Source organism: Octodon degus, unplaced genomic scaffold (genome assembly GCF_000260255.1).
Source record: "Octodon degus isolate 3935 unplaced genomic scaffold, OctDeg1.0 scaffold00079, whole genome shotgun sequence".
NCBI classification, from domain to species: Eukaryota; Metazoa; Chordata; class Mammalia; order Rodentia; family Octodontidae; genus Octodon; species Octodon degus.
In genome coordinates, this window is record NW_004524655.1 from 11,620,061 (window position 1) to 11,620,627 (window position 567).

Consider the following 567-nt stretch of genomic DNA (forward strand, 5'->3'; position numbering starts at 1 on the left):
TGACGACTCTGCACTTGTCAGGCAAGCCTTTATTTTATTGAGCTATGTCCCCGGACCCTTTGTTATCTATTTTCTTGTGTTGAAAATCCAATGATTCTGACATAAATTTATTTGTGTTGGATCTTGTACATTTTGTCTTAGTTCCTTGCTATAGTACTTGATGATGTAAAGGAAAAATTAAAATGAGAGATTTGTAGGTGCGTATGTTTAAAGAAGCTTTGTGTCAATTAAACATACAACATAATGTAGTTAAATATGAACATTGAAACAAATCTATTGGACGCTCTCAAATACAGAGGTTGTTAAAAAAATGAAAATATGCTGAATTGTGCAAGGCACAAGTCAGCAGATTGGGATAGTGCCAGTCCTGTAGGTAACCCACTACTATTGTGCACTACTGGACTATGTTGAAATATTTTGCTGAATTCATTCACATACAATATTTGGATGACAGTGGAATACCCATCTCTGACAAAACTAAACAAATAATGGACATATAAATAAAGGACAATTTTGTATTTGTACATACAAAATAGTTAGGATAGATATATAGCTACTATTTCTTAA